Below are 11,104 nucleotides of genomic sequence, written 5' to 3'. Positions count from 1 at the left end.
TAATATAACTTCACAGGAATTTCAACAATCTTAAAATTATTTTTAATTGGCTTTGAGCCATAAAATTGTGATAGTCACCTTACATATTTATGCTTTAGCTTGCTCATTGGTAAAATAAAGTCATCTCCTGGATGTCACTAAAACCTTCAGGCTCCAAAATTTTACATTTCTAGGGAGGCTTCAGGGATGCAATGGAATGTACACTAGTTTGTAGCCACACGATGTGGGTCAGAGAGTACTTTCTACCTGTTTGCTGCATCACTTTAGGCCAGTGATTCTGAACCAAGCATGATTTTGTCCTCTAGGGGATATTTGGTAATGTCTGGAGACTTTTTTTGTTCTTAGAATTGGGGGTGGTGGTGCATCAAGTGGGTAGAATCCACAAATGTTGGTAACTATCATGCAATGCACAAGACAGAGTCCTACAACAAAAATTATCCAGTCCAATAATACTTGTGTTTGGAAACCTGCTTTAGACAAATCACCTCAAGCTTTATGATACTTGGTTTCTGCATTTCTTGAATACTATTTCTGATGACAGTTAAAGATAAAGCTGTGAAAATACTCAGTAAATGATAAAGTGCGGCTACATTGTGATCGTTAATCTGAGTGTTGCCTTCACAGTGACAACAACAGAGAGGGAGGTATACAAGTAGAGAAAAGGCATTTGGGACACAGCAATGAGAGGAGACCAGTGAACTGCTGCCACCTGGGGAGGTGTAACAAAGTATAAAATATTGCTTACTTGACACTTCTGTTACTATTGACTTTCCCCCTTTTCTTTGGCAGCCTCTGATGGAATTTCCTGGAGGTTTTGGGACACGGTCATCTGGGTAGTGCTGTGGCTGAAATCCTGCACTTTAAAGTTAGACACTTGAGTGTGAATCCTGGTTTACTATTTCTAGTCTGTGTGACTTTACTTTTCTGGCACCCAGATTAAGATGGGTATATTTCCTATCTCATAAGACAAATCCTGAGGCTTCATACAGAATATTGTATGTTAAGCCAGAGCCTGTGATCACAGAATAAATGGGAGCACTAAACATCATTATTTTCTGTGTCAGTACTATAATGTTCACTTTAAGCATCATTCCCTTTACTTTTCTGTCACATATCTCTTTCTCTTACTAAGCAAAATTCATTATGTTTTCTTATAAACAAATCAGTATCTGTTCTTTTTGCCTGGTTAAAATCAGCTGACTAAATCTATATTAGATTGAGATAAAATAAAGTTTAAACAAAGTTACATAAACAATACAACAAAAATTGCCTCTCCCTGCATAAAAGGGGAAGTTACTAACTATAGGTTGCTGAATTTTGTTGCTAAAAAGGATCCTAGAGCTCAAGGGTTCCCTGCCTAGTCTTACATGAGACTATGTTCTGGGGAGTTTTTAAAAATACAGAATCTGGAGCTCCATCTGAGCTCCACTGAATCAGAATCTTTGGCATAAGGCCCAGAAATGTGTATTTTCTAAAAGCTCTCCAGTTTCTAAGATGTGTGGCTGGGTTTGGAGAGGACTTATCAGAACTTTATTACCACAATTCTTCTCAATACTGGACCATTGAAAAAAAATAGAGACATCATGGTTCCACATGAAATCTACTAGACAGAATCTCTGGGTAAGGATATAACAACATATATGTATTAACTTGTACACATATATATACATACACACACACACACACACACACACACAATTAGTTTTACTTGATGTTTACTGTAATCCTGAGCTTTGTCTGGAGAAAATGATCATTTCCAGTTTTTGGATTGACTGAAATAGGACTCAGAGACCATGCTGGCCTGTTTATGTTCACAAAAGGGAGTAAATTTCATTATTTGTTCAAAATATTTGCTGTCCTTCATTACTATGCTCTTCTCTCAAGTCCCTCCAGAGAAGTACAGAGGAGTACATTTACTATTCCACTGACATCAGCCTTGGTCCTGTAACTTGCCTTGACTGAGAAATGTGAGTGGAAGAGGCCTGAGCTTCTTATGAGAAGAAACTCTGAGCCATCTCAGTTGTCAATTTATTTTTTCCCTCTGCCACCAGACTAACATGTCTGTTAGTGGCTGCTACTTCAGCCTGCATCACAGAATAAAGACTTGAAACAGAGCTGTAGCCAACTTGCAATGGTTGTTGATTTGAGCACAAAACACACCTTGCTTTAACCCCCTGGGGTTTTGGAATGACTACCCCTGACCTCCTACTCCCTCTTCCGTAACAGATGGAAGAATTAGAACCCAGGTCTTCTGCTCATGCCTAGCTGTTTGTCTAATACCCAATAGGAGAAGACAGCTGCATCTTTCCTAGATGGGGAGGGGATTATTTACTCTCATTGCTAGAGCTGAAACTGGGGGAGAGGTGTGATTTGGTACACTCAAGTAGAATTTAGAATAGAGACCTCAAATTTCTTCCATCCCAGAAATTCTTTGACTTTCCCAAAGAAACATCACTGCCCATTGTTGTTAGTTGGTCTACCACTATTTGTGGAGTTATATAGTTGAGGCTTAACAGTGATAGTAACCTGTGGGATTGGGAAATAAACCATGGTATAGAACATTCTTTATGCTGAAAACGGTCTGTACAAATTCCAAATAATGGGCAAAAAGGCCAACTATTGAAATAAGCTCTTGCTTTTTACTTAAGACTTCAGATAAAACTGACAGTACTCAAGTGATGTTTTCTAACAAAATATACAGTTTAAAATGGCGATTGTGATTCACACTCTGCCCACAGGAGGGCCACACAAATCAGTATTTCACAACTTTTTTTGTGTGTGTGATAAATTGGTTTACGTATTTATTCCTAGAGCTTTTTTCTCCCTCCACAAATCCAGATTATTTTTATAATTTATAACTTGAGTTAAAATTTTTCAAGTTCCCTATATAAAGATAATCTCAGTCCATTCCAGTTTTTAAAAACCTTTCATTACCATTCAAATTTTGATGTCTATGGTAGATTAGAATTCCTATTTCATTTTCAGAGACTTATTTTCCCCAAATGCATTATTTTTCAGTTTAAGCATCTGAAACCAAGAGAGATGACGTAATTTCAGTCATAATCAAAGTTAGTTATTGATTATCCAAAATAAAGCCAGGATTTTTTTTTTTTTTAAATATCAAGTTGGAAACATAAGGACAATTATTCTTAGTAAAATGTAAATAAAATAATAACTATCATTTATTGACTACTTATTCTGGACCAGATTTTTTAAAGATTTAGTCATTTGAGGGGTGCCTGGATGGCTCAGTTCGTTAAGCAACGGCCTTCAGCTCAGGTCATGATCCTGGAGTCCTGGGACTGAGTCTGCATCTGGCTCCCTGCTCAGCAGGGAGTCTGCTTCTCCCTCTGACCCTCTTTCCTCTCATGCTCTCTCTCTCTCACTCTCTCAAGTAAATAAATACTTTACATTTCTAAATGTAAATGTAAATGTAAATGTAAATACTTTACATTACTAAAAAAAAATTTAGTCATTTGAGAGAGAGAAAGAAAACAAGTGCACGCATATGCAAACAAGCACAAGTGGGAGGAGGGGCAGAGGGAGAGAATATCCTCAAGCAGATTCCCAGCTGAGCAGGGAGCCTATTAAAGGGCTTGATCCCACCACCCTGAGATCATGACCTGAGCTGACATCAAGACTCACTGCTTGACTGAGCCACCCAAGTGCCCCTGAACCAGAATTATTTTACGCGATTCTAATCCTCCCAAAGCAGCATGGCGTGGTATATGTCACCTCATTGTTTGGGATGAGGAAATTGAGTCCCAAGGATGTTAGTCTGACATAACTACTGTGTGACTTTAGTGGGAAGAACTGGCATCTGATCTCAAGTGCCTCAGAAGCCAAAGTCCACAAGCTTTCCTTTTCCACACTGCTTTTCTCCCATTTGGCTTTGAGATGAGTTTCCACTTGAGCTATCATATTTATCATCTCAAGTTTCTTCCTCAATTACATACTTTATTTCCAAAACAAATATTTATGCACATAAATCTCTATCCTAACAGGAAGCAGGGAATTAAAAATCACATAATCGCCATGAAAAGCTTCTCAGTCTTCCTACGGGAAAGGGAAATTGCGGTTTGTAAGAAGCACACTCAGGGACCCCTTACCAGCAGTTTGTGGGCCACTGGGTCACAGAAGGATAGGGGAAGGCACTGGGAAGGCAGAAAAAATAAATATGCATTTAAAAATCCCTTCATAAGCAAGCACAAGTGATGGGAATAATTTGGATTCGTTAAATAATCTGCAACTTTTTCTTTGTAAATGTCTTGTCCAACTACTGAAAAGTCCGAAGAGGCCATGCAACGTTCTAACCACTAGATGTCACTGTTGCATATGATATAGAATTCCCCATTAGGCGCCTTCAAGTTTTTTTTTTTTTTTAAAGATTATTTATTTATTTATTTGACAGAGAGAGATTACAAGTAGGCAGAGAGGCAGGCAGAGAGAGAGAGAGGAGGAAGCAGGCTCCCTGCTGAGCAGAGGGCCCAATGCGGGACTCGATCCGAGGACCCTGAGATCATGGCCTGAGCTGAAGGCAGCGGCTTAACCCACTGAGCCACCCAGGCGCCCCCGCCTTCAAGTTTTTAAGAGCGGTTTGTTGACTGCCTCTGTTCCTCTTCCCTGAAGTTTACCCTTCAACAGAGCTATTAGAGATATAAGAGATCCAACACAGCTCCTGACAAGGGACTTGTTTTTCTTAGAAAAGACACGACAAACCTAGGCAAATAGAGAGTATTACAAAACTGGCATTCATTTGTGACTAAGTTGCAAATACGCAGGGTGGAAGAAGCAAGGGCTCTAAAATCTCAGAGAAATAAATGTAAACAGGAGTGGCCGTGGGGGGGTTCATAGACTTGGGTGATGTTCTAACATATGAGTAAGAGATGGTCTAGGTAAGGAAGACATTCCGAGGAGGAGGAAAGACATGAGCACAAGCATGGAGGTGGAAATAAATATCGAGCTGGGGTGAAGTGGAAGCCTCATTGGGGAAGAGTGGGAGTTGGCTGCGGAGGAGACAGATTGTATAGGACCAGAAATAACAAAGAGGAACACTGTAACTTACCCTCCCTCCCGAATTTGCCTCGAAAAGCTTCTGAGCAGAAGAGGGATGTGAGGAACTGTAGGAACATCAACTGTACGGGTATTGGGGTCAGGGAGAATCACAACAGCTCAGTCCCTTGTAAACCATTATTTGAGCCTCCTTCACTGTGTAATTACTTTATTCTGGTCCCTTTGTCATTTGCTAAGGTTCCCCTCCCGACAAATCTTGGTCAGGGCATAGCAGATATCACCCCCAACCTCATCCCAACATAAAACAGGTACCTGTTTGTCTTCATATAGAGCTGGGGCTTCTGCTTCTGGTCTGGTCTTATCTCCAGACTGGCCTCCTTCGGCTGACCGAAAATCACCTGAATTTGCTCTCAGAGATGTTCGGTCAGTCAGCTCCCCTTTAAAAACATCAAAGGTCTGCTTTCGCTTCAGTGGGAGCACGTCTCCAAGCAAAGGCTCCCCTCTTCCAGCTGTCCTAAAACAGTTGCTGCCTGTTTCACAGATCTTCTGTGGTGGCAGACTGTTTCACAGACCTTCTCTTCTGCCAGGCCCCACATTATAAAGTTCTGAGAACATGACAGGCAAACCTTTCGGACTTTCGGTCTCTTTGATGAGCTGTTCTGAGGAGGGCGGAATGGCGGGCAGAGGCTGGGAGATGTGGCATGGCGCTTCTCGGGGGTCAGCCCTCGTCTTCTGTCCGGCAGCTGGATCTTCTTGGGGTCCAAGCTATTGGAATCCATGATCTGGAGACCACGGGCCTCTCGGTAACTCACGAGACTCTCAGCCTCCTCGTGGTCCCATCCCTGCATCCTCCATCAAGCAGATACGCCAGAAAGGTGCTGCCAAGGACCAAGACGATGAGGCAGCCACAGACGACGACAAGCAGGACCCTTGCCGTAAGGGCAGGAGTCTGGGTTCTTCCCCCAGAGGTTTGCGCCCTCTACATCCGGGTCCTCCCCCGGGGCATCGTCGTTTCCGGCGGCGCCTGCTTTCCCGCCACAGCGGACGCGGAGGTGGCAGCTCGGGAGGGGCTGGCTTCCCGCGCGGTGGTGTAGAGGTTGGACGCGTCTGGGGGAGGCATTGACGGCAAGAACAGGTATTGCTAAACAAAGTGTTCGGCAGCGGTAGAGGCCGAGTGCTAAGCCATGGCAGCAAACATGCACGGGTACCTCAAAAACGGCACTACCTTCGCCTGGTTTCCTCTAGTTGAGAATTATGTGATCTGGGATGGAATGAGCTTAAAAACATCGAGGCTTACAACTTGTTAATAGCCTCTCCTTGTTCTCAGGACGAAGGGTCTTCCAATCTCGCCTGAGCCCACACCTCCAAGCATCTTGTGTGCTGGGCCTTCTGTCCTTCTTCCACTTCCTTTGAGTTCTCCCTCCTGCATCCTGAGAAGGCCCCGCTCATTTGTTCTGTCAGGAGCTCCCCCTGCATCCCTTTGCTCCTCTCACCCCTGACTGCAAGTGAGCTCATACTCATTCTTCAGCTGCAGCTCAACCGTCACTTCTGCGGGGAGGCCTTCCTGGGCCAGCTTTATAATATGCTTTCACAGGTGCTTTTCCTTCATAGGATTTTCCCCTTCTCAATTACACACTTTTTTTCAGTGACTATTTGATTAACCTTTGCCCTTCCTCCCAAAATGTAAATTCCATGGTTGTAGGATCCGTGTCTGCATTTGCTCACCATTATTTGATTCTCACCTGTGGGAGGCAGTAGAAACCGTTGCTTCTCCCCTCTGCGTCTCTGATGATCCCATCGAAGGGGGGAGGTGAGGTGGTGAAGAAGCTGAAAATGCAGAGTTAAATTTTTCTAGATAAGATAGGGCCCTATTCCAGCTTACATTTCATTGTGGAGCTACCTGCACTCTGGCCCCATAGGACCTGGAACCAATAACGTCTTAAAATCTGACTGTTAAAATTAAATGGCATGGGGCTATGATTGTTGTATCCAGTAAGTGAGATGAAGCTAAAAGCATCCAAGCCATTCTGAGAATATTTTCACAAACAAGAAGACCTTTCCTGAAATGTTTCTGGAAAACCATTAGGGATTCTTTGTAAGGCTTACAGGTTATGACCTACAGAAGTAGGGGCTTCTGTAGCAACCTAGAAAATAAATAATTTTCAGTTGCAGGAATGAAATTCAAACCTTTGGACATAATTTTTAGCTAAGTCTTTTGCACACATTTTGTGAATATATTTTTTGCCACGTGGCCAAGGTAACACAACAAGCATTATGTACACTGAGGATGGGATTTCCCTGTGCCCAATCTATTGTGTGGGTAAGCCATGCTGATGCCTTGTGAATGACTTACATTATTTTCTTGACTTTATGCTGGTAACCGCCTCCTGGTAAGCAGTGAGTAAACTGATGACCTCATACAGCTAATGGTGTGATTAGATCAGGAATGAGCATTGTTACAGGAGATGACTATCTGCATTTTATATTGTTCTTTTATATTTAGAGTTGTGTTGGATTGTATATTTTAAGAAAGATTACAGCCATATTTCTGTATGCTTTTTTTGGAATATGGAATCTTTTGGAATCTTTTCCAAAAAGATTCCATATGCTTTTTCAAAACCTTGCTATACCCACCTTAAGGGCTGAGGTCTTTGCTTCTGTCTTTGAAATTGCATGGCATTTTGTGGCTGTCTTGACAAAGAGAATGTGGTAGAAATGACACTGCATGATTTATGAGGCTCAGTCAAAAAATGTGATATGGCTTCCACCTTCTTTACTCTGTCTCAGTATGCTTACCCTTGCAACCCGGTGACCATGTTGTGAGAAAGCTCAAGCCATAGGGAAAAGCCAGGGGTATAGGTTTATCAGCTCATGGACCCAACTAAGGTCTCAGCCTATTGCCATTTTCAATTCATGTAAGAGTGAGTTTTTCAGCTGATACTAGCCCATTCTTTGAGCTGTTCCAGATGATGCCAGGCAGAGCAGAGAGATGAGGTGTTTCCACAAAGCTCCATCCAAAATACAAGTTCATAGCAAAATAACTACTGTTAAAGACACTAAGTTTTCAGGTGTTTTGTTACACAGTAGTTGATAACTGGAGAAATAATCCTAAACAGGGAGCAAATCATTCTATTTCAGCTTGCCTCTGAGGTTTTGTAGAAGCTGTTTCTTGTGACTAAAATACCCTTTCCTTTCCTTCCTCTCCCATTCCTTGTACTTGTCTAACCTTCCTGATTATTTTTCTTGAATCAACTCAGATGTTAATTTTTTAGTAAGTCTTCCATAATCTTTGGTCAAATACCTCTTCTATATGTGTAAACCTTAGTAACAGTCCTGGTCACATGGGCTATAAGGATCCATTGAGATGTCTGATGTCTCTAAAGATGGTACATTCATCTTTGTATTATTCATCCTTGTATCATTAGTTTTTGTACATCCAGGATCTAACATAGTGCCTGGCTGCACCATCTACCACCTGTGTGAACTTGGCTAAGTTGATAAATCTATCTAAGACTCCCTTTTATTATCTATGAAAGGAGATAAAAGCTCCAACTCATAGAATTTTGTGGGGATTAGAAGATAAAGTCATCCAAGGTGCTGGCACTGAGTAAATGCTTCATACGTGTAGCTATGATGCTTATTAGACTAACCTCAAAATAGGATAAAGCACTCAGCATTCTAGAAAGCATGTCTAGCAAGTAATATTCTGAGATACATTAGTGAGAGTTTTTGATCCCACTTTTCTGCTGTTTCACTGAGGAGCTCTCTATTACCTTTTCCTCACAATATAGTTTTCTTGTATACTGCTCACAGAGAGAGGGCAGGTATACAACTTAGAAAGGGAATGTTAGTTGGACCGATAAATGGATTTTGAAACTCACTGCAGAAGCAAAAGTCTTGAAAACTAAGTTCTTGAAACAAGCTACTTTAAAGTTCAAAAGTGTGGCTTTGGATATCAGAATCCAAATTCCTGAAGGTAATAAGGCATGAAGATTATGCCAAAATCGACAAAATGTATGATGATGTAAGAATTGATCAGAGATTCAAATCCTGCTTTGTATCTCCTCAGTCCCACCTCCCAAGCAGAAGGGAATTGGTGCATCCTATATCAGGCTTTCAGGTTATAGCCAAGGTAAATTGGAATCCTATTAGAAGGCCTTTAATTTTCATGGGACTGGTTAGTAGACCAGCTTTGGCAAGATGAATAACCTGAGCTAATAGTGCTGAAGACCTCTTCACAGAGTCCTTTGTACCCTATGGGTGAAAGAAAGGATCCAATGGGCATACCTACTGTTAAAAGAGATCAAGTGGACTTGAAGGAACCTGTGGCAAGACAAGAAAGATATGGAGTGTGTATATATTTGTGTGTGTGTGTGAGAGAGAGAGAGAGAGAGAGAGAGAGAGTGATCTGTGGTGGGAACAATGACTGGAGGTCATTTTCATCAGGGCCTATGAGCCCATGACAATTAGCACCTATTGAAGAGATTTGTAGCTCAGCAGATAATAGACACTGTAATAGTTACATTTTTTCCCCTGGTACGATATATAAACTCCCAGGGATGGGTGAGTAATTTGAGAACATTTAGGCAGAGACTCCTTTTTCCTTCAATTATTCCACCTTTAGAATTCAAGTGAGTCGACAGCATGGTGATGTCCAGACTATTTCAGCAGCACCCCTCTGCAAACTCAGTGGGTTTAGGGCACTCTATTGACCATTTCCTGTTGATGGCCCTTCCAACAGCATGAATCTCATCAGTGTGGTTTGCCAGTACCCTCAGCCAGCTCCCCCCACCAAGAAGTCAATGCAGGCTTTTGTGGATGCCAGCAAAAATATCCCTCTCCTGGAGATGAGCTGCCTCTTCAAGATTTGCAGGTGTCAGCAACATTGACCTTCTTATCACTACAGTCTGGAAAAGCACATGCTGTTCTCAACAATCTTGGCAACAGGCTTTATGAGAAAATTTTGTGGAAGTTGTCTTTTCCAGTTATAGCTAAACCACCAGGGTCAAATTCTGTTTTGCACACAAGATTCACTGATGAATACTGTTTGCAAAACCTGCAATATCCAGGCATAAAGTGCTTTGAACTCTGAATTGTGAGCTATTCTGTAGAGAAGCACAATAGGGGAAATATAGAGGAGCAGTTTTAAGAGGGAATATTTATCAGATTGTCTAAATTCTTGTCCTAACTCCAACAGTTACTAGCTCTAAAGCTCAGAAAGATATCTTCTCTATTCTTCAGTTAACCTCTTTTGTAAAATAGACAGGAAAAAAACCCACTTATCTTGTGTGCTCTGGGGATTAAAAAATAAATGCACAATAAAAGCACAGTGCTGTTTGTGTTTGAGAACTCACAAAATGCTTATTATTTCCAGCATTGATGGTGACAGAAATGTTGGTTGCCTATCCTACAGCCATTTCCCACTGCCCCACCTTCCTTGTAAATCAAGTATTGTTTTCTGTGTTTATCTGGAAGCCATATACTGCTGAATCTTGACTGAAAACTTGCTTACTAACAAGTGATTCTCCTTTCTTTCTGGGCATGCAAGGGACTGGCACTTCTGCACCTGCTTGAGGCTGGGCATGGCATGTAACTTGCTGTGGCCAATGAAATAGGAGAGATGATGCTTGTCACCTCGACCAATGGCACTCTAGATGATGAAAGTCCCACGAGAACACAATCAGTGCAGAAACCTCTGTCAGAATATGATAGACATGTAGCATGAATGAAAAATAAACTTTCCAGGTTCAAACCATTGAAATGAATGTAATTAGTTGTCATTGGTTACCACAGCTTTACTTAACCCACCTCAGCTGGTATAGAAGAGCAAACTTCATAAAACCTACTTTACTCTTTAATAACTATTTTGTACGGCATCCTTTGTTTTATTTTTCAGAAATTATTTTCACTGCAATGAACTATTTTTTGTACAAATTCCCAAATTATTAATTTATAGTTGTTTTATTCATATCCTAGTGCACTGATTTTTAGCTTTTGTCATTGGGAGTTTTCTTTTGTGGCTACTATTTTTAACAAACTCAATATGCCTGGTCAAAATTTTCAGATCTAAATTCTAATAAGAGGTAAATAT

At 41.3% G+C, this 11,104-nt stretch overlaps 1 pseudogene; it reads right to left on the bottom strand.

The window, feature by feature from the left end:
- Nucleotides 1–5,480: 5,480 nt before the first annotated feature.
- LOC122905419 lies at nt 5,481–6,133 on the bottom strand (annotated as a pseudogene).
- Between the last annotated feature and the right edge of the window lie 4,971 nt (nt 6,134–11,104).

This window comes from Neovison vison, chromosome 4 (genome assembly GCF_020171115.1).
Source record: "Neovison vison isolate M4711 chromosome 4, ASM_NN_V1, whole genome shotgun sequence".
In the NCBI taxonomy this organism is placed as follows: Eukaryota; Metazoa; Chordata; class Mammalia; order Carnivora; family Mustelidae; genus Neogale; species Neogale vison.
This window is presented reverse-complemented; position numbering and strand designations above follow the sequence as displayed.